The following is a 23347-nucleotide window of genomic DNA, read 5'->3' on the forward strand; positions in this document are numbered from 1 at the left end:
TAGCTCCAGAGGGATCGACCGCAGGACCCGTCCTTGGTGTTCGTTCCCGGAGCCGCGCCGCCGTCCCCCTTACAGAGCCAGAAGCAAGAAGATGGTCCGGCAAATCGGCGGCAGAAGACTTCAGTCTTCACCAAGGTAGCGCACAGCACTGCAGCTGTGCGCCATTGCTCCTCATACACACTTCACACTCCGGTCACTGAGGGTGCAGGGCGCTGGGGGGGGGGGGCGCCCTGAGCAGCAATAAAATCACCTTGGCTGGCAAAATAACCACAATATATAGCCCCAGAGGCTATATATGTGGTAATTACCCCTGCCAGAATACAGAAAAAAGCGGGAGAAAAGTCAGCCGAAAAAGGGGCGGAGCCATCTCCCTCAGCACACTGGCGCCATTTCTCCCTCACAGTTCCGCTGGAATGAAGCTCCCTGACTCTCCCCTGCAGTCTACACTACAGAAAAGGGTAAAAAAGAGAGGGGGGGCACTAAAATTAGGCGCAGTAAATATTATAGCAGCTATAGGGGACATAATTCAGTTAGTCCCTGCATTATATAGCGCTCTGGTGTGTGCTGGCATACTCTCTCTCTCTGTCTCCCCAAAGGGCTTTTGTGGGGTCCTGTCTCCTTTAAGAGCATTCCCTGTGTGTGTGCGGTGTGTCGGTACGGCTGTGTCGACATGTTTGATGAGGAGGCTTATGTGGAGGCGGAGCAGATGCCTATAAATGTGATGTCACCCCCTGCGGGGCAGACACCTGAGTGGATGGACTTATGGAAGGAATTACGTGCAAGTGTCGACTCCTTACATAAAAAATTTGACGACATGCCAAATGCGGGACAGCCGGCTTCTCAGCTCGTGCCTGCCCAGACAATTCAAAGGCCATCAGGGGCTCTGAAACGCCCACTACCTCAGATGGCAGACACAGATGTCGACACGGATACTGATACCAGTGTCGACGACGATGAGTCAAATTTAATGTCCACTAGGGCCATTCGTTGCATGATTGAGGCAATGAAAGAGGTATTACACATTTCTGATATAAACCCAGGTACCTCAAAAAAGGGTATTATGTTTGGGGAGAAAAAACTACCAATAGTTTTTCCCCCATCTGAAGAATTAAATGAAGTGTGTGAAGAAGCGTGGGCTTTCCCCGATAAAAAATTGGTGATTTCAAAAAAATTACTAATGGCGTTCCCTTTCTCGCCAGAGAATAGGTCACGTTGGGAAACTCCCCCTAGGGTGGATAAAGCGCTCACACGTTTGTCTAAAAAGGTGGCACTACCGTCTCCGGATACGGCCGCCCTAAAGGAACCTGCTGATAGAAAGCAGGAGGCTATCCTGAAGTCTATATATACACACACTGGTGTTATACTGAGACCAGCTATTGCTTCAGCGTGGATGTGCAGTGCTGCTGCTGCTTGGTCAGATTCCCTGTCGGAAAATATTGACACCCTAGACAGGGACACTATATTGCTAACCGTAGAGCATATAAAAGACTCAGTCTTGTACATGAGAGATGCACAGAGGGAGATCTGCCGGCTGGCATCTAGAATAAGTGCATTGTCCATTTCTGCTAGGAGAGGCTTATGGACTCGGCAGTGGACAGGGGATGCAGATTCTAAAAGGCACATGGAAGTTTTGCCTTATAAGGGTGAGGAGTTATTCGGGGATGGTCTCTCAGACCTTGTTTCCACAGCAACAGCTGGGAAGTCAGCATTTTTGCCCCATGTCCCCTCACAGCCTAAGAAAGCGCCGTATTATCAGGTACAGTCCTTTCGACCCCAGAAAAACAGGCGGGGAAAAGGCGGGTCCTTTCTGTCCAGAGGCAGAGGAAGGGGAAAAAAGCTGCAACACGCAGCAGGTTCCCAGGAACAAAAGTCCTCCCCCGCTTCTTCCAAATCCGCCGCATGACGGTGGGGCTCCACAGGCGGAGCCAGGTACGGTGGGGGGCCGCCTCAAAAATTTCAGCGATCAGTGGCTTCGCTCACGGGTGGATCCCTGGATCCTTCAAGTAGTATCTCAGGGGTACAAGCTGGAATTTGAGGCGCCTCCCCCCCGCCGTTTCCTCAAATCGGCCTTACCGACAACTCCCTCGGGCAGAGAGGCTGTACTAGAGGCAATTCACAAGCTGTATTCCCAGCAGGTGATAGTCAAGGTACCCCTACTTCAACAAGGACGGGGTTACTATTCCACACTGTTTGTGGTACCGAAACCGGACGGTTCGGTGAGACCCATTTTAAATTTGAAATCCTTGAACACATACATAAAAAGATTCAAGTTCAAGATGGAATCGCTCAGGGCGGTTATCGCAAGCCTGGACGAGGGGGATTACATGGTATCCCTGGACATCAAGGATGCTTACCTGCATGTCCCAATTTACCTTCCTCACCAGGAGTACCTCAGATTTGTGGTACAGGATTGCCATTACCAATTCCAGACACTACCGTTTGGACTGTCCACGGCACCGAGGGTGTTTACCAAGGTAATGGCAGAAATGATGATACTCCTTCGAAAAAAGGGAGTTTTAATTATCCCGTACTTGGACGATCTCCTAATAAAGGCGAGGTCCAGGGAGCAGTTACTGGTCGGAGTAGCACTATCTCGGGAAGTGCTACAACAGCATGGCTGGATTCTAAACATTCCAAAGTCACAACTGGTTCCTTCCACACGCTTACTGTTCCTGGGGATGATTCTGGACACAGAACAGAAAAAAGTGTTTCTCCCGCAGGAGAAAGCCAAGGAGCTGTCATCTCTAGTCAAGAGACCTCCTAAAACCAAAACGGGTATCGGTGCATCACTGCACACGAGTCCTGGGAAAAATGGTGGCTTCATACGAAGCAATTCCATTCGGCAGGTTCCATGCAAGGACCTTCCAGTGGGACCTCTTGGACAAGTGGTCAGGATCGCATCTTCAGATGCATCAACTGATAACCCTGTCTCCAAGGACCAGGGTGTCTGTACTGTGGTGGCTGCAGAGTGCTTATCTTCTAGAGGGCCGCAGATTCGGCATACAGGACTGGGTCCTGGTGACCACGGATGCCAGCCTTCGAGGCTGGGGCGCAGTCACACAGGGAAGAAATTTCCAGGGACTTTGGTCAAGTCAGGAGTCGTCCCTACACATAAATATTCTGGAACTGAGGGCCATTTACAATGCCCTAAGTCAGGCAAGGCCCCTGCTTCAAAACCAGCCGGTTCTGATCCAATCAGACAACATCACGGCAGTCGCCCATGTAAACCGACAGGGCGGCACAAGAAGCAGGATGGCGATGGCAGAAGCCACAAGGATTCTCCGATGGGCGGAAAATCACGTACTAGCACTGTCAGCAGTGTTCATTCCGGGAGTGGACAACTGGGAAGCAGACTTCCTCAGCAGACACGACCTACACCCGGGAGAGTGGGGACTTCATCCAGAAGTCTTCCTACTGTTGGTAAACCGTTGGGAAAGGCCACAGGTGGACATGATGGCGTCCCGCCTCAACAAAAAACTAAAGAGATATTGCGCCAGGTCAAGGGACCCTCAGGCGATAGCTGTGGACGCTCTAGTGACACCGTGGGTGTACCAGTCGGTTTATGTGTTCCCTCCTCTGCCTCTCATACCAAAGGTACTGAGAATAATAAGAAGGCGAGGAGTAAGAACGATACTCGTGGTTCCGGATTGGCCAAGAAGAGCTTGGTACCCAGAACTTCAAGAAATGTTGTCAGAGGACCCATGGCCTCTACCGCTCAGACAGGATCTGCTACAGCAGGGGCCCTGTCTGTTCCAAGACTTACCGCGGCTGCGTTTGACGGCATGGCGGTTGAATTCCAGATCCTAAAGGAAAAGGGCATTCCGGAGGAAGTCATTCCTACGCTGATAAAAGCCAGGAAAGAAGTAACCGCAAACCATTATCACCGCATTTGGCGAAAATATGTTGCGTGGTGTGAGGCCAGGAAGGCCCCTACAGAGGAATTTCAGCTGGGTCGTTTTCTGCACTTCCTACAGTCGGGAGTGACAATGGGCCTAAAATTGGGTTCCATTAAGGTCCAGATTTCGGCTCTGTCGATTTTCTTCCAGAAAGAACTGGCTTCACTGCCTGAAGTTCAGACTTTTGTAAAGGGAGTGCTTCATATTCAGCCCCCTTTTGTGCCTCCTGTGGCACCTTGGGATCTCAATGTGGTGTTGAGTTTCCTGAAATCACATTAGTTTGAACCACTTAAAACTGTGGATCTGAAATACCTCACGTGGAAAATGGTCATGTTATTGGCCTTGGCTTCGGCCAGGCTTGTGTCAGAATTGGCGGCTTTGTCATGTAAAAGCCCTTATCTGATTTTCCATATGGATAGGGCAGAATTGAGGACTCGTCCCCAGTTTCTCCCTAAGGTGGTATCAGCTTTTCACTTGAACCAACCTATTGTGGTGCCTGCGGCTACTAGGGACTTGGAGGATTCCAAGTTACTGGACGTAGTCAGGGCCTTGAAAATTTATGTTTCCAGGACGGCTGGAGTCAGGAAAACTGACTCGCTTTTTATCCTGTATGCACCCAACAAAATAGGTGCTCCTGCTTCTAAGCAGACTATTGCTCGCTGGATTTGTAGCACAATTCAGCTGGCGCATTCTGCGGCTGGATTGCCGCATCCTAAATCAGTGAAAGCCCATTCCACGAGGAAGGTGGGCTCATCTTGGGCGGCTGCCCGAGGGGTCTCGGCTTTACAACTTTGCCGAGCTGCAACTTGGTCAGGGGCAAACACGTTTGCTAAATTCTACAAATTTGATACCCTGGCTGAGGAGGACCTTGAGTTCTCTCATTCGGTGCTGCAGAGTCATCCGCACTCTTCCGCCCGTTTGGGAGCTTTGGTATAATCCCCATGGTCCTTACGGAGTCCCCAGCATCCACTAGGACGTCAGAGAAAATAAGAATTTACTCACCGGTAATTCTATTTCTCGTAGTCCGTAGTGGATGCTGGGCGCCCATCCCAAGTGCGGATTGTCTGCAATACTTGTATATAGTTATTGCCTAACTAAAGGGTTATTGTTGAGCCATCTGTTGAGAGGCTCAGTTATATTTCATACTGTTAACTGGGTATAATATCACGAGTTATACGGTGTGATTGGTGTGGCTGGTATGAGTCTTACCCGGGATTCAAAATCCTTCCTTATTGTGTCAGCTCTTCCGGGCACAGTATCCTGATGGTGTAGGAGCTTCCTTTTAAATGGCAAATATATATTGATTCAAGCTTTTTCACATTAACTAAGATATTTACTGCTCCTCACTTCTTTAGGTTCGTGTTTCCTTAAAAGCTTCACAGATATGTTATAAGCAACATTGTATTTCAAAGCATGAATTACTCATTGTTATAACGCCAGATGTATCCAAGGCCAGTCAAGCATATCGCCAAAAGTTCTGAACATCGGGGAGGATTTTGACCTGTCCTGACCTCCAGAAAGGATGTTCCGGGAAAGCTGATAATCGCAAAGCAATAAATATATTTTAATTGCAATTTATAATATTGTTTGACAAATGACGTGTTTCAGTTTTCAAGACATACATGGTGTATTTTGATTGGCTAAATGTATTGGCACACATGAATCCTTTGTTCTTTTGCTATAAAATAAAGCCATGATGGCCCCTAAGACAGATCAACTATGAACTGCTTAGGTTACACAATGATCCTGTGTCATCTATTCATTCACTGATCTCCAACCGGTTGCTAAGGGGAACAGCATTCTGACTGATGACTGAAGAGAGTTCATAATCAGACCTGAATAGGTTAACATACCCTATCATTTTGGGATCTCGTCCGGGATATTCCAGCATCTCCTCCACTGGCAATAAATCCTCTGATCTTTCAGGAACCGCTGATAACAAAAAAACCGGTAAGTGAGATTTATTGTGTAGATTTCTACCTGCTCACTTGAACTCAGCGCTTCTTGTGTAAATCAAGGGGAAGTCCAGTCGGGAAGGTCAGAGAATATTTTAAAGAGCCCAGCGTCAGTCAGAAGAATTTTTTTTTAAGGTACCATACATGTATGTTATATTGTTGAATTATGTTATATTGTTGAATTATGTTATATTGTTGAATTGTGGGTAAATAATTTCAGATAAATTGTCACAAGTGCACAGGGGGAATTAATCAAGTATGCAGAAAACTTTAAATTGTGCAAGTACTACTGCATGTTTATTAAGAAAATAGAGCCGTTTTATAAAGGTGGCGCATGGCCAAGATATGTTCTAATGCTGATAACCAGTTTGAATTGATAAATAACCAAAGAGGTGTATGCAAATCTTGTACCTGTGTTGTTGTGTTAAGAAAATACAAAGGGTCTGTAGCACCAAGATTGCTGGCAATTACAAGCACTGAAGTCTCATTTGGTTATGTGGAAAATGATGATGAATTTTATTGTACAAAAGGTTGTCATTTTAAAAAAGAGAATTGTTGGAACATTACATTAAGAATGATTGATTTAACATCATAACCTATTGGCCTAGGAACCACATAATCCCAGGTCTAAGACCCATGTGCCCGTGCAGCCTCAAACAGCTGCCATGCACGCAGATAACAGATATAGGATTTACTGTCATCTTTGTTTTTGTATCCTTGCACTGTTATATGTACTCTGTCAAAATGCTTTTGAAAAGGTGGGGGGGAGTCGGGTTGTCTGCTGAATAATGAAACCAGTGTAACTAGATTTTGCTGCACACATTGTACTGTATATATTGTATGTCCCTATGCAAGACAGTTAAGGGGTAGGATTGGGTCAGTAATAAAGAACAGCTACTGTCTGAAAGAGACACAAGGTGAACATATTCCAAGTATAGTGGGGAGTTTACCAAGAACACAAGGTACAAGCAGGAGTCTATATAGGCAGGGGGATAGACCCTTGGAGTAACTTAACAATAATATTAGGGACGCATCTCAGTGATCCAGAAGAAATAATCTATTATGCAGGTCTCACTTGGGGAGCAGTACTAACAAATTCTCCACCAACACCGGGAGGAAGGGGCAACACTACAACCCCAGTCATTTGTCCACAGACGGATTGAAGAAGCTCTTTAGGTAGAGATTCTTTAAAAGGAGATTTTAATTCCCTCATAAGGAGTTACTAAAATACCACATCAGGATGGGTTCAAACCCGTGGATATTGTTAATAACAAGGAGGGAAGAAAAAGCTTTAAAAGGAGATTTTAATTCCCTCATAAGGAGTTACTAAAATACCACATCAGGATGGGTTCAAACCCGTGGATATTGTTAATAACAAGGAGGGAAGAAAAAGCTTTAAAAGGAGATTTTAAGTCCCTCAAAAGGAGTTACTAAAATACCACATCAGGAGGGGTTCCGCGCACGTTCACCCAGGCATGGGAGCGCGGTCTGTAAAGATGTCAGGGCCCGACAAACCCGTGGATATTGTTAGTGACAAGGAGGGCAGAAAATCTCTGAAAGGAATTTCAAAAGAGCAGGCTTCCCGTCAGAAGGGACACTTGACCTAGAGAAATGGGAAAAATTTGCCTCCTGTAACAAAAGTTGGATAATTAAGCATAATAGTAGAGATCAAGCATCCGTCTGGATCACTGTAGCAAAAGAATTAGGAGCAGAGAATAGAAGAAGAGATGAGGAAAATGATTTCCCCATTGTACCAGAGTACTCAATAGCACCACAACCAGCGTTAAACTCACTGCCTGTAATTGCAGCAACAGCACCTGCACACTATACCCCACCCCTATACCCAGACATGCATGCACACCAAGGTACCCCTAGTATGAACAGAATGCAATTACCTACAAGCTCACTAACAGTGAAATTAAAAAGATACGAGCAAGGAAAAGAGTGACGAATAATCAGCCCTATCTTAGAAGGATCTGTGGTTGAAAATCCGAATGATTTACCTGAGCTATGTGTACAGAGTATGCCCCAGTGTCCTGATACTTCATCACAAGAAACCCCAACAAGGTTAAAGCAAAGAAATTTTCTACCTAATGCTTCCCTCATGTTTAAACGAGTGGTAGACACCTGCAATCAAGCTGAGTCCAGTAAACAATTGTCCACAATCAGGAACTATAGGCGAAAGGGTGCAAATCAGGTGAAGAGGAGAAGCAAGGGGTCAAGACACAGCCTCTACAGCTTTTCATGCCCAGGTGCATAATGTACAGAATAAACTGACATATTTTCCAGAAAGATTGTGTCCGGTATGTCAGTTTTGCGTTCCAGAAGGATATGAACATTGCCCAAATTGTGGAAACTGGATTTCACACCATGAACCACCATGCCAAGATATCTATGCGACTAGAAATACTGAAAGACGGTCATCATTGCCTGTTTCTCTGTATCCAGCACAAGTACAGGGAATACGCAACCCAGATAATGCAGCCAGGACGAACGAACCATACATCGTACAGAGCCAACACCACAAACCATGGTATGGCAATGACCTCGCAAATATAGTTGCAGAGTCCCCAGATCCTAGATAAAACCCAATAGCAGTTTATGCCTATATGGAAAGAATTCAAACCATATGGACACCGGCATGGGTCGACTACCACCAGTTGTGTGAGGCTATACTAGGACCAGCAACTGCCCAAACAGTAAGCACCATGTTAAAAGCAGATGCAGTAGATGATTGCCCAGCCATAACGGACGTTCCGACAGAGAAAAATAGAACAACGTTTGAAAGTGGAAAGATGTACATGACAAGACTTAAGAGATGGTGTCATGCACAGATACTCAGGGCACCAGCAGCCCCAGATTTGAAACAGGAAAAGACTGAGTCCATCAGAACTTACTATGATAAAGTCACTATACGACACACAAGATGATAGAATATGAAAGTGTGCAACTCCTGTGTCGGCAACAGTGTACTCAGTCACCACTGGCAGTTCGATAAAAGTGACTTTACCCACAGGAGACCCAAGGGTTTCAAGAGCTGTTTTTATGCACAACCAGATTCCTCTACGTTTACTTACAGATCAAGCCATTGCAACGACTGAATTGGGAGGTTAAACCCTACCCTTGCAAGAAAGCAAAGATGTAACCTGAAATACAAGCTGCTATACAAGACTATCTCTCACAGGAAAAGTAAGACAAAGAGGAACAACAACTCCCAGCATAAACATCATTATGTTAAACACCAGCCTGGGTGGACTTGGACTAAGAAAATGACATGCCAGCAGCAGTGAGAAAGAATATGCAAGTAAAGAAAGGACAAAGTATGAAGAATAATGAATGAATCATAAAGAGAGGTGATTGGAAAAAAAGAAAAGTTGAGAAACAATATGAAGGTTGCATGAAAGTTTGGAGACTAAAGGAAGTCTGCTTTAAGAAGGACAAAGAAAGACATCTGACAAGTGGTCAGTACTACCTGGCAAGATTACAGAGATTTAATGATTTAAAGCAACAGAAGCTCCGGGGTTTAAAGCAAATAATAAGGAACAAGACAGAAAAAGTTCCAGAAGACAAATGAATGATGCTTCTTCTGCCAATATGAAGTACAAGCTTCTTTAGGTACTCCCCAGTGAACATAATGTCTCCAGAGGAAACAGCAGAAGGTATGATTACAGTCACCTTGCCCACTGGAGAAATACGTCTGTGCCTAATGAATACTGGAGCCAGCACACGCAGAAGACAGCAGAGGGAGATACCACAAGAACTGATGATATCAGAAATTCTTAAAGGGACAGGAGATGAGAGAAATGCAGTCACCAATACCAGCCCAATTCTTGACCTTGGAGTACATGTCCAGTGACTTTGCTGAAGCACAATGTACTAAAGCTTATCCAAGGAGAATACAGTACACACCAGCAGAAGTTTAACTTTCCAGCAACTTATCAAAGGAAAGAACAAAAAAGCCATTTAGAAGCAAGTTAAAACAGAAGTTCAGTATTGGCTCATTCCCGCAGTACCAGTTGTAGAAGAAAGGAAGCAATACTACTGGACCGGAATAGCCCTGTGGAGGGGCTATATCACCAAGTGATATATCCACAAAACACACAGCTAAATACAGGATGTGAATGAACTGCTGATTGCCACCACTACTAAAAGAAGCACCAAGAAGGGGCAGTGTCCTTAGTGAAGTTTCTGGAAGACCAAGACTGCAGAGCCTCAGAAGGAGAAATTGCAGCTAGTCAAGCAAGAGTTAATCTTCCTAGGACACTCAAGGTACCAGACATCTAACAAAAGTGAAAAGGAAAAGATTCAGACTGCAAGCTAAGATGCCAACTAGTGTCAAGCAAGTCAGATGATCATTCCTGGGCCTAGTAGGACACTACAGAACACGGATACCTCTAGCACCAGTCTACATGCAAGCATTGTATGACAACACTGAAAGGGAGGAGGGTCCGCATCCTACATACAGCAACAGATGAATTAGGCTATTGAACAGTTGGAAACAGCAGTTGCCTCATCTCAAGCCCTAGAACTACCTGACTATTAAAGAAGGAGGCCATACATAGAAGTCCTTATGCAAAATCATGGACTGAGGTGAAGACCAGTGGCCTACAACTTAAGCAAACTTGACAGCGGTAATCAAAGAGCACCTACCGGCATCAGAGCAGTGATAGCAGCAACAGCCCTAGAAGAGTATAAGAGCACAGACACAGTGATGAATCAGAAGTCCTAGAAGAGGACAAGAGCACAGGCATAGTGCTGAATCATGAACTTATCATCCAGGGTCCACATGCAGGTACAGAGAAGCTTCAACAAGCAAGAACCAAACACCTGTCAGTGGCAAGGCTGACCATGTATGAAGTAGCACTGCCAAAATGCGACAAGTAACCATCAGAAGATGTATTACCCTCAACGCAGCAACCCTTTTCCAACATTAATCAATAAAGGTGTTGAATCTCAAGATTCAAAAGGAGGGAAAATCAGATTATCTACTGATGAATGGGAAAGCCAGAAGTTTCTAATATTCACTCACGAAGGTAAACAATATGGTTGGACACAATTACCCCAAGGGGGAGCCACTAGTCCATCAGATTTCTCAGAGGCAATGGCATTAATCCTGCAGAAATGGAGACCACACTTTACAGACACCCAGTTAGTTCAATATGTCGATGATCTGCTTATTGCTGCACAGACAGAAGAGAAGTGCAAAAAAGGAAACAGTATCACTACTCATCTTTTTGGCAGAAGAAGATTGCAGAGTGTCAAAAGACAAGCTTCAGCTAGTACAGAAAAAAGTTGTCTTCTTAGGACACTGCATATCTCAAGGAACAAGGCATCTTACTGATAAAAGAACAAAAGCAATAACTCAAGAAAAAACCCCAAGAACATTAAAAGAAATCAGAGCTTTCCTGGGCCTTATTGGTTATTGCAGAGAATGGATACCCTCAGCCTCATTACTGATGCAACCCCTATATGAATTAATAAAAAAGGAGGCGTCAGCAGAAAACAGGGACACCATTGAAGAAGCAGTAAGACAACTAAAGCAAACCATAATAACAGCCCCAGCATTGGGATTGCCTGATTACACTGTGTATACAAGTACCTCACGCTGTAACAGAAATATTAAGTCAAGAAAATAGCAAGCATCTTTCTGCAGCCAGACTTACCAAATATGAAGTGATTGCCTAGCCTTCATGGAATTAGAGACTTTACCTCTCCCTAATGTCCAAGATACACCATTGGACAATCCAGACATGAACCTGTTCGTCGATGGATCAAGATATTATGATAATGGATCCCCAAGGACAGGATATGCAGTAACAACTGAAACTGAAGTCATAGACTCTGGAGCATTGCTACCACGTATGTCAGCACAAGAAGCAGAACTCATAGCAATGACCAAAGCCTGCATACATGCTGAGAATATGACAGCCAACATCTATACAGATTCACGCTATGCTTGGGGGGTGTCCCAAGATTACGCTGTTATTTGGAAAAGTAGGGACTTCAAAGGTGCAAATGGAAAACCCATCAAACAGGCCAGTTTGATTATGGAACTCTTCAGAGCATTGGAACTACCTAAAAGAATTGGAATAATCAAGGTACAAGCACATACTAAGAGCCAAACCATGGAAGCTAAAGGAAATGCATTTGCAGATGCAGAAGCCAAGAGAATTGCCTTACAATCAAAAGAACTTGAGCAAGTCTTAGTGGCTCAAGATGTGAAGCAAATGCCTAGTGAACAGGAGCTGATCAAAATTCAACAACAAGCATCACAAGGAGAAAAGGAGAAATGGAGACGATTGGGGGCAGAAGAAGATGAACATGGACTTTGGAAGTCAAGAGAATTGAAGTACTGTCTACCAGCAGCTCTATTTCCACCTATGTTACAAGTAGCTCATGGACAAGTACACCATTCAAAGGAAGCCACGGTGAATAGAGTACAAGAGCATTGGATAGCTCCAGGCTTCAATAAAGCTGCAACAAACTTTGTAGCAGGATGCTGGATCTGTGGAATCAGCAATCCAGGAAAAAGAACCAAGACACCTCTAGGAACTATACCCAAAGCCTCTTACCCATTTGAAAGACTACAAATTGACTATATACAGTGGCCACGAAGCAGTCCATATGAATATGTACTAGTAGCAACGGACATGTTTAGTCACTGGGCCGAAGCCTGGCCAGTAAGCAAAGCCACAGCAAAAACCACTGCAAAGAAACTGATAGCAGAAGTAGTATGTAGATTTGGGATACCTGAGGTTATAGAATCAGATAGAGGTACACATTTCACGGGAGAAGTCATGCAGCATATAATGAAAGATTTGGTGGTACAGCAGGCCTTCCATGTGCCTTACCAGCCCCAGGCGAGTGGGAGGGGGGACATCTGAACTTTGACCTTAAGCTAAAACTACAGAAATGACAGAAACCAAAAGAACTTGTCCAGAATGCCTACCTATTGTCTTGTTTAATATTAGGACCACACCCATGAAACCTAGTAAACTGACTCCATATAAATATTGTTTGGGTCAGCTCTAAGAACAGATTGTTATTATCCACAACAATTACAACATAATCATGATGATTTTTACAGGTTATGTACAGGAGGTCTGTAAAACATTGACTAACCTCCATTGCCGAGTGTTTTCTTCCATTCCAGACCCAGAAGGATCAGCTACGCATAAGCTAAATCCAGGAGATTGGGTCTATTTAAAGAGACATGTGAGAAAGACCTTTGAACCAAGATATGATGGTCCATATCAAGTGCTGCTAACCATGTCTACCTTAAATTAAGATGAAAGGTCGTGATACTTGATTACATGCATCCCACTCAAAGAAGCTGACAGTGACTCTCCAGCCAGAAGAATGAAGTTGCTTATCCTTTGATTGTTGTTAGGGGAAATTCCCAAGGTTTGGACTATAAGTCCAGGGGACTGGTTTACTGAAAGAGAATGTTTCAGGCCTAGATAGTGTAGGTAGAATAGGGAGAAAAAGTGGAATCAAAAAGAGGGGAAATGATGGTGTAGGAGCTTCCTTTTAAATGGCAAATATATATTGATTCAAGCTTTTTCACATTAACTAAGATATGTACTGCTCCTCACTTCTTTAGGTTCGTGTTTCCTTAAAAGCTTCACAGATATGTTATAAGCAACATTGTATTTCAAAGCATGAATTACTCATTGTTATAACGCCAGATGTATCCAAGGCCAGTCAAGCATATCGCCAAAAGTTCTGAACATCGGGGAGGATTTTGACCTGTCCTGACCTCCAGAAAGGATGTTCCGGGAAAGCTGATAATCGCAAAGCAATAAATATATTTTAATTGCAATTTATAATATTGTTTGACAAATGACGTGTTTCAGTTTTCAAGACATACATGGTGTATTTTGATTGGCTAAATGTATTGGCACACATGAATCCTTTGTTCTTTTGCTATAAAATAAAGCCATGATGGCCCCTAAGACAGATCAACTATGAACTGCTTAGGTTACACAATGATCCTGTGTCATCTATTCATTCACTGATCTCCAACCGGTTGCTAAGGGGAACAGCATTCTGACTGATGACTGAAGAGAGTTCATAATCAGACCTGAATAGGTTAACATACCCTATCAATCCTAACTGAGGTCTGGAGGAGGGGCATAGAGGGAGGAGCCAGTGCACACCAGATAGTACCAAATCTTTCTTATAGAGTGCCCAGTCTCCTGCGGAGCCCGTCTATTCCCCATGGTCCTTACGGAGTCCCCAGCATCCACTACGGACTACGAGAAATAGAATTACCGGTGAGTAAATTCTTATTTTTCTCCAGGGGAATAAAGTGATTGCTTTACCCACAACTGTGATGGGTCGGTTATTGGCGAGGTGCGGCTGCCCAAGTTCTCCAACGTCTCACATTATCTGCGCACCTCTGTAGGCCGTGATAGGAAAATGTACTGTGTTGGTGGCCGCGAAGTGCCGACATTCCAACTGTTCACCCTCATTTCTCTTACGTCCTCGAGCAGTGGTTCTCAAACTCGGTCCTCAGGACCCCACACGGGTCACGTTTTCCATGTCTCCCAGCAGCTGCACTGTGTATCACCAACTGTCACATTTAAAAAATCTACATGTGACCTGCAAAACATGAACCGTGTGGGGTCCTGAGGATCGAGTTTGAGAACCTGTGTCCTAGAGGATGCTGGGGTCCACATTAGTACCATAGGGTATAGATATGTCCACTAGGAGCCATTGGCACTTTAAGAGTGTGGGCTGGCTCCTCCCTCTATGCCCCTCCTACCAGACTCAGTTTAGAAAATGTGCCCAGAGGAGCTTGTCACAGCTAAGGGAGCTCTGAGTTTTCCTAGCAAAATGTTGTTTTAGAGGTTTTTTTTTGTTTTACTGGGGGGGGGGGGGGGTCTGAGCCACTGTCTCAGTTGACTGGACACTGAGCTCCAGAGGGGTCTGATCATTCTCCGCCACAGGGGACCGTTCGCCCCAGCACATGCCGCCAACCCCTTGCACAGCTGAAGAATTGGTGGCGAGTGAGACACCGACCCCCGTAGCAAGCGGTCCGGGGATGGCTCAGCGGTACATGGTGCAGCACTGTGAGGGGCACCCTGAGCCAGTGCTACACCCTACACTGGTCCAGAAGCCTGTCGGGGGTCACAGGATCTCTGCCAGCACTAAATCCTCAGACCAGTATAAGCAGAAGAAGAGCGGGAAGACAGCGCCATTTTGGGGGCGGAGCTTCTCAGAGCAGACTCAGCAGCGTTTCAGCGCCATTTTCCTGCCTGCATAGCGCTGACCAGGAAAGAAGGTCCCTCCACAGCAACTCCAGCTATCTGTAAACGGTACCAGGGGGTTGTAGAAGGGAGGGGAGGGGGGGGTGGCTGCAATACGACTGTATCCTATTAAGGTGCACAGTCAGCGCTGACAAGGGGTCTCCCTTTGGTTAGAAGTGCTGTATGTGGGTTGGCTCCAATCTCCGTGTCATTCTTGGGGGGGAAACTCTGCCCTCACCTGTGTGTCTGTGGAGTGTTTGGTGGTCTCCTTTAGCTATGTCCAGGGACACTGTGTCATATGCTGCGGAGGATATGTCCTCATAGGATGATCCCATTCCATGTAATCAGGATAACACTGGTTTAGCACAGATTCCAGCAAGGGAGCCTGAATGGTTTTCCTCTATCAAATCTTGGATTACTCAGATTTCTGATAGGGTTGCGAGTAATGAGTCTGCAACCCAGGTATTACAGAACTCTGTGGCAGTATGGCCCGATTCTGGTACCTCAGGACGCCCCGCTATATATCCCCAAAAAACGTGCGCTTGTTAACATCACGCAAGATGACACGAATACAGATTCTGATACCACAGACGGTAATGGGGATGTGTTGCAGGGGTCTGCCTCTCTTGCAAAGGGGGTGCAATTAATGATAGAGGCTATCAGGGATGTGTTAAATATAAATGATACCACACCTGAGCAGGTTGAGGAGGCTTTTTTCACTGAAAATAAGAAAGTCTCACTAACCTTCCCTGCGTCAAAGGAATTGAATGCTATATTTGAGAAAACATGGGAAAATCCGGAGAAAAAATTCCAGATCCCTACAAGGGTCCAGGTGGCGTTTCCTTTCCTTGAGGAGGATCGGAAAAAATGGGAAAACCCACCTATTGTTGACGCATCTGTGTCCAGACTCACAAAAAAGGTGGTTTTACCTGTTCCAGGATCTACCGCCTTAAAGGAGCCGGCTGATAGAAAAATTGATAATACACTTAAATCAATGTACACTGCTTCAGGGGCCATATTACGTCCCACTATTGCTAGTGCATGGATTGCAAGGGCTATAGTAAAGTGGTTGGCTACCTTACTGGATTTGGATACGATGGATAGAGGGGATGTTGAATTGTTTTTATGTAACATTCACGATTCAGCAGGTTTTATGGTAGAATCCATGAAAGACCTGGGTTTCATGGCTGCGGGGATCTCTTCCATGTCTGTTTTAGCTCGTCAGGGACTGTGGCTGTGCCAGTGGTCTGCTGACGCGGAATTCAGGAAAAGTGCGGAGTCCCTACCCTACACAGGTCAGTCTCTCTTTGGGGAAGCTTTGGATGCGTGGATATCCACGGCTACAGCGGGTAAGTCTCCGTTTCTTCCCTCAGCTGCTCCTGCTCCGAAGAAATACTTCTCTTCATCAGCATCTCAGTCCTTTCGGCCTAACAAGCCTAGAAAGGCCAAACAGTCCAATACCTTCTTTAGGGGAAGTCGAGTTAAATCCAAGAAACCTGCTGCTGCAGGTTCCTAGGAACAAAAGCCTCCTTCAGGTACGCCAAAGTCCTCCGCATGACAGTGGACCGCGCAGCCTGGAGTTGGGGCCGGTGGGGGCGAGACTCAGACAGTTCAGTCACGTCTGGGTATCATCCGGCCTGGATCCCTGGGTGATAGATATTGTGTCCCAGGGATACAGGCTGGAATTTCAAAATCTCCTTCCTCACAGATTTTTAAAATCAGGCTTGCTAGTTCTATTGGCAGACAGAACTGTACTACAGGAAGCTATCCAGAAGTTGGTGGAGGCACAGACCATTGTACCAGTTCCTCATTTACAAACCACAGGTTACTATTTGTACCTTTTCGTGGTACCGAAACTGTATGGTTCGGTCAGGTCCATTGTGAACCTAAAATCACTGAATACCTTTCTAAAGGAGTTCAAGTTCAAGATGGAGTCTCTCAGGGCGGTGATATCAGGTCTGGAAGAGGGGGAATTCCTGGTATCCCTGGATATCAAGGATGCATACCTCCACATTCCGATTTGGCTGCCGCATCAGGCTTATCTTCGTTTCGCATTATTGGACTGTCATTTCCAGTTCCAGGCCCTGCCATTCGGCCTCTCAACAGCACCGAGGGTGTTCACCAAGGTGATGGCAGAGATGATGGATCTCCTCCACAAACAAGGGGTGAACATCATTCCATATCTGGACGATCTGCTGATAAAGGCTTCGTCCAAGGAGAAGCTGTTGCAGTCCATTGTTCTCACAACGCACCTACTCAGAGTCCACGGTTGGATTCTGAATCTCCCAAAGTCACATTTGGAACCGACCCAGAGGTTGTCTTTTCTGGGGATGATCCTCGACACAGAAGTGCAGAGGGTGTTTCTTCCGCAGGAAAAGGCGTTGGTGATGCAAACAATGGTCTGGGATGTCCTGAAGCCAGCCCGGGTGTCACTGCATTCGCCTTTTGGGAAAGATGGTGGCCTCTTACGAGGCTCTCCAATATGGGGGGTTCCATGCTCGGGTCTTCCAACTGGATCTCCTGTACAAGTGGTCAGGATCTCATCTCCACATGCACCAGAGGATTCGTCTGCCGCCAAAGGCCAGGATTTCACTCCTCTGGTGGCTCCAATTGCCTCACCTTCTTGAGGGCCGCAGGTTCGGGATTCAGGACTGGGTCCTTCTAACCACGAATGCGAACCTTCGGGGCTGGGGAGCAGTCACTCAGGGGGAAACATTCCAAGGAAGGTGGTCAAGTCTGGAAGCCGGGCTGCCCATCAACATCATGGAACTAAGAGCCGTCTACAATGGCCTTCTTCAGACGGCCCATCTTCTAAGAAATCGGGCCATTCAAGTGCAGTCGGACAATGTAACGACAGTGGCCTACATAAACGGACAGGGCGTAACGAAGAGTAGAGCTGCAATGTCAGAGGTGACAAGAATCATCCTCTGAGCAGAAAGACACGCGTTGGTGCTCTCAGCAATCTTCATTCCGGGAGTAGACAACTGGAAAGCAGACTTCCTCAGCAGACACGATCTCTATTCCAGGGGAATGGGGTCTCCATCCGGAGGTGTTCAAGGAAATTACAGACCTTTGGGGGTTACCCCAAATAGACATGATGGACTCTCGTCTAAACAAGAAGCTTCGACGCTATTGTTCCAGGTCGAGGGACCCACAAGCAGTGGCAGTGGACGCTCTGGTGTCTCTGTGGGTGTATCGGTCGGTGTATGTGTTTCCACCTCTTCCACTCATTCCAAGAGTTCTAAAGCTCGTAAGGAGATCAAAGGTTCAGGCGATCCTCATTGCTCCGTACTGGAAAAGGTGGGCTTGGTACGCAGACCTTCTGAATCTCTTGCAGGAAGAGCCGAGGCCTCTTCGGGAGGATCTGCTGCTGCAGGGACCGTTCGCCTATCAAGACTTACCGCGGCTACGTTTGACGGCATGGAGGTTGAACACCTGATACTAGCTCGGAAGGGCATTCCGAAGAAGGTCATTCCTACCCTGATACAGGCTAGGAAAGGGGTAACGGCTAAACATAACTATCGTATTTGGAAGAAATATGTTTCTCATACGTCCTAGAGGATGCTGGGGTCCACTTTATTTTTGTATATTCTGTTTTTATTCAAGAAAATTCAAAGATTACATCACGTTTAAGTTCAGAAAGCTATTATAAATGTGGTTAGAATTAGGTACAATCCAATCTGTGGCATCAAAATAGTAAGTTGTCACAGGTTCTGAGGGTTATTACAAGTATAGTCGTTGATATATCATCCTGTAACATTTAATACGCTATCTATTTGCCTTCTGTTTATACAATAAGCCTAATCATAACATCGAGGTAGAGATAGTGAAGTAATTAGAGGAAGGAGGGTTGGGCGAGGTAAGGAATGGGGAGTGGGAAGGTCAGGGATCGGGGTTGACCAGTACCAGGGGGTTCATAGGTTAAGAGAAGGGTTGGATGCCTTCATTATGGAGAGCTGGTTGCCTTGCTAGTTCACTTGGTTGCATAGAGGTATTCCCTGTACTCTTTGGAGGTGGTATAATCTATCCATGGTAGCCACATAGCCATGAATTCTGAGAGTTTGTCTCTAGAGCTCAAGAGAATGTTCTCCATATTCATGTAGTGGTTAATCCTCTCAAACCATAGTTTTCTTGTGGGTGGGTTTGGGGACCTCCATAGTGTGGGGATGATTGCCCGCGCTGCATTGGATAGGTGGCGTAGCAGTGACGTTTTGTGTTGTGCCAGTGGGGTAGTAGAATGGGAAAGCAGCCAAAAGGCCGGATCAGTATGGACAGGTGTGTGGAGTATATCTTGTGAGATGGAGATGACTTCTGCCCAGAATGGGCGTATTAAGGGGCAGGACCACCAAATATGCATTAGGGAACCGATTGTGCCAAGGCATCTCCAGCATTTGTTCGTCACTCCCGGATACATGTGATGGAGGAGAGAGGGGTGCCTGTACCACCGCATTATCAGTTTGTATTGGGTTTCTCTGACTTGTATGCACACTGAGCTTTTGTGGGCTTTGAGAAATATCATTCGCCACTCTTTGTCCGTCAATCGAATTTCCAGGTCCCTCTCCCATGCCTTTTGGAAGGGTGTGGGTGTTTGGACTTCAGTGTCTTGTATTAGTTTGTAGAGTGTAGAGATTGTATGTTGGGGGGTGCATCTGGAAACACACAGCCTCTCAAACTGTGTAAGTTCCCTTGAGGCTTGGGGGTGTCTATGCCCGGAGTGTATGTAGTGTCTTAGTTGTAGGTATTTCCAAAAATCTTGCTGCGGAATGTCCCACTTTAGTCTTACTTCTGAAAACTGCTTGACCCCTGTGGAGGTTGCTATTTGGCCTACCCTGAAGAGACCCGCGAGGGCCCAGTTACCGAAATGTGATAGCGTTAAGCCGGGTTGAAAGTCGGGGTTGGCTAGAAAAGAAGTTATTGGGCCAAAAGCGGATGAACTGTTTGGCCAGTTGCGTGCTTTTTTCCAGAAAGAGAGGGTCGCGTTGATAGTTGGGTGGGTAGTATGGGTCTTGGGCAGAGAGGGGAGCCACGGAAAGATCTCTGGGAATTGCTGCATGTAGAGTCCCTCTAGTGCCACCCATTGTTTAGTGTCCCGACTCCTCGTCCAGTCCAAAACTCTATTGAGCAATATTGCCCAGTAATAGCCCCTGATATCTGGTAATTGAAAGCCACCACTCCGGGTTTAGCGGATCATTGTGGATCTGCTAATTCTTGGTCTTCTCCTAGACCATATGAATTGCTGTGTCAGGAGTTGTATGGACCTGAACCAGGAGTCTGGGATTTGTATTGGGAGGGTTTGTAATTTGTACAGTAATTTAGGGAGTGTATTCATTTTTACAACGTTCACTCTCCCCAACCATGATAGTGGCTTAAGGTACCATCTACTATAGTCAGCTCTGATCGTCCGGAGGAGGGGAGTGAAGTTCAGGTTAAACAAACGGGATAAGTCTTTCGGCAGCAGTATACCCAGATAGGGCAGGTGTGATGTGTTCCAAGTGAATGGGAAGGATCGCTTAAGTTTATTCACAGTGTCGGGGGGTGAGGATATGTTCAAGGCACAGGACTTAGACATGTTTATTTTAAAGTTGGAAAGTTGTCCGAAGTGAATCAGTTCCTGCATGAAATGGGGAAGGGAGGTGGTCGGGTACGTTATTGTGGCCAGTAGGTCATCAGCAAATAGGGAGAGTTTATGTTCTGTATCTCCTACTGTCAGGCCTGTGATGTGGCCATTAGCTCTAATGGCTCTTGCAAGGGCCTCGATGCATAGGATAAATAGTAGAGGTGATAATGGGCAGCCCTGTCGTGTCCCATTGTTTATGCAGAAGGGCTCGGACAATGTCCCGTTAATTCGGACTCGGGCTGTGGGCGATCTATAGAGTCCCATGATTCTGCCAAGTGCCAGGGGACCCAATCCTATGTGCCCCAGAACAGACCTCATAAAGCCCCAGCTGACTCTGTCGAAGGCCTTTTCAGCATCGGAGGACAGTAGGGGGGCCTCCTTGGGACGCTATATGGATTAGGCTTAGGACCTTAGTGGTATTGTCTTTAGCTTCGCGGTTCAAGACAAAGCCCACCTGGTCATTATGGATCAGGGATGGAAGGAGTACGTTTAGTCTGTTTGCCATTAATTTTGCAAATAGCTTGGCATCAATGTTTAGTAGGGATATGGGTCTGTAGCTGGAGCACACCGAGGGGTCCTTACCGGGCTTAGGCAGCACCGAAATGTGGGCTTCCAAGGATTGGGTCGAGAAATGGGTGTCCACGGAGATTGAGTTGAAGGCCTGGAGAAGGTAGGGGGTGAGAAGGTCTTTGAATTGTTTGTAATATGTAAGTGTGAAGCCATCCGGCCCCGGACTTTTACCAATGGGAGTCGAGGCTAGGGCACTTTCCAACTCTAACTGGGTCTCCCTTTGGTTAGAAGTGCTGTATGTGGGTTGGCTCCAATCTCCGTGTCATTCTTGGGGGGGAAACTCTGCCCTCACCTGTGTGTCTGTGGAGTGTTTGGTGGTCTCCTTTAGCTATGTCCAGGGACACTGTGTCATATGCTGCGGAGGATATGTCCTCATAGGATGATCCCATTCCATGTAATCAGGATAACACTGGTTTAGCACAGATTCCAGCAAGGGAGCCTGAATGGTTTTCCTCTATCAAATCTTGGATTACTCAGATTTCTGATAGGGTTGCGAGTAATGAGTCTGCAACCCAGGTATTACAGAACTCTGTGGCAGTATGGCCCGATTCTGGTACCTCAGGACGCCCCGCTATATATCCCCAAAAAACGTGCGCTTGTTAACATCACGCAAGATGACACGAATACAGATTCTGATACCACAGACGGTAATGGGGATGTGTTGCGGGGGTCTGCCTCTCTTGCAAAGGGGGTGCAATTAATGATAGAGGCTATCAGGGATGTGTTAAATATAAATGATACCACACCTGAGCAGGTTGAGGAGGCTTTTTTCACTGAAAATAAGAAAGTCTCACTAACCTTCCCTGCGTCAAAGGAATTGAATGCTATATTTGAGAAAACATGGGAAAACCCGGAGAAAAAATTCCAGATCCCTACAAGGGTCCAGGTGGCGTTTCCTTTCCTTGAGGAGGATCGGAAAAAATGGGAAAACCCACCTATTGTTGACGCATCTGTGTCCAGACTCACAAAAAAGGTGGTTTTACCTGTTCCAGGATCTACCGCCTTAAAGGAGCCGGCTGATAGAAAAATTGATAATACACTTAAATCAATGTACACTGCTTCAGGGGCCATATTACGTCCCACTATTGCTAGTGCATGGATTGCAAGGGCTATAGTAAAGTGGTTGGCTACCTTACTGGATTTGGATACGATGGATAGAGGGGATGTTGAATTGTTTTTATGTAACATTCACGATTCAGCAGGTTTTATGGTAGAATCCATGAAAGACCTGGGTTTCATGGCTGCGGGGATCTCTTCCATGTCTGTTTTAGCTCGTCAGGGACTGTGGCTGTGCCAGTGGTCTGCTGACGCGGAATTCAGGAAAAGTGCGGAGTCCCTACCCTACACAGGTCAGTCTCTCTTTGGGGAAGCTTTGGATGCGTGGATATCCACGGCTACAGCGGGTAAGTCTCCGTTTCTTCCCTCAGCTGCTCCTGCTCCGAAGAAATACTTCTCTTCATCAGCATCTCAGTCCTTTCGGCCTAACAAGCCTAGAAAGGCCAAACAGTCCAATACCTTCTTTAGGGGAGGTCGAGTTAAATCCAAGAAACCTGCTGCTGCAGGTTCCCAGGAACAAAAGCCTCCTTCAGGTACGCCAAAGTCCTCCGCATGACAGTGGACCGCGCAGCCTGGAGTTGGGGCCGGTGGGGGCGAGACTCAGACAGTTCAGTCACGTCTGGGTATCATCCGGCCTGGATCCCTGGGTGATAGATATTGTGTCCCAGGGATACAGGCTGGGATTTCAAAATCTCCTTCCTCACAGATTTTTAAAATCAGGCTTGCTAGTTCTATTGGCAGACAGAACTGTACTACAGGAAGCTATCCAGAAGTTGGTGGAGGCACAGACCATTGTACCAGTTCCTCATTTACAAACCACAGGTTACTATTTGTACCTTTTCGTGGTACCGAAACTGTATGGTTCGGTCAGGTCCATTGTGAACCTAAAATCACTGAATACCTTTCTAAAGGAGTTCAAGTTCAATATGGAGTCTCTCAGGGCGGTGATATCAGGTCTGGAAGAGGGGGAATTCCTGGTATCCCTGGATATCAAGGATGCAT

This window comes from Pseudophryne corroboree, chromosome 3, assembly GCF_028390025.1.
Source record: "Pseudophryne corroboree isolate aPseCor3 chromosome 3, aPseCor3.hap2, whole genome shotgun sequence".
NCBI classification, from domain to species: Eukaryota; Metazoa; Chordata; class Amphibia; order Anura; family Myobatrachidae; genus Pseudophryne; species Pseudophryne corroboree.